The sequence below is a fragment of the Penaeus monodon genome, chromosome 31 (genome assembly GCF_015228065.2).
Source record: "Penaeus monodon isolate SGIC_2016 chromosome 31, NSTDA_Pmon_1, whole genome shotgun sequence".
In the NCBI taxonomy this organism is placed as follows: domain Eukaryota; kingdom Metazoa; phylum Arthropoda; class Malacostraca; order Decapoda; family Penaeidae; genus Penaeus; species Penaeus monodon.
In genome coordinates, this window is record NC_051416.1 from 27,434,733 (window position 1) to 27,434,968 (window position 236).

Genomic DNA, 236 nt, shown 5'->3' on the forward strand with positions numbered 1-236 from the left:
ATAATTTCCAACATCGAACTTTCATGACCAGAGTTTCCAAAGCGGAGGCTACATCTGCATTTTAACAATTTCATCCAAACAACGGTAGTGCCGTTTAGAACAGGTGTCTTTCAATGTTGTAATTATCAACTTATTTAAGACTTTTAAATACAGCGTAACTCACTATCTCAGCTGGTAAACTGTTTATGCCACGGTTCTTGTTATAGAGTCTAGGATTGCTAATTCTGTTAACAAGA

The 236-nt window shown here is 36.0% G+C and overlaps 1 protein-coding gene across 1 annotated transcript in view; it reads left to right on the forward strand.

The window, feature by feature from the left end:
- LOC119592941 (non-symbiotic hemoglobin 1-like) overlaps positions 1-236 on the forward strand; it is a 72,468-nt gene that overhangs the window by 52,343 nt on the left and 19,889 nt on the right. The window lies entirely within an intron of this gene.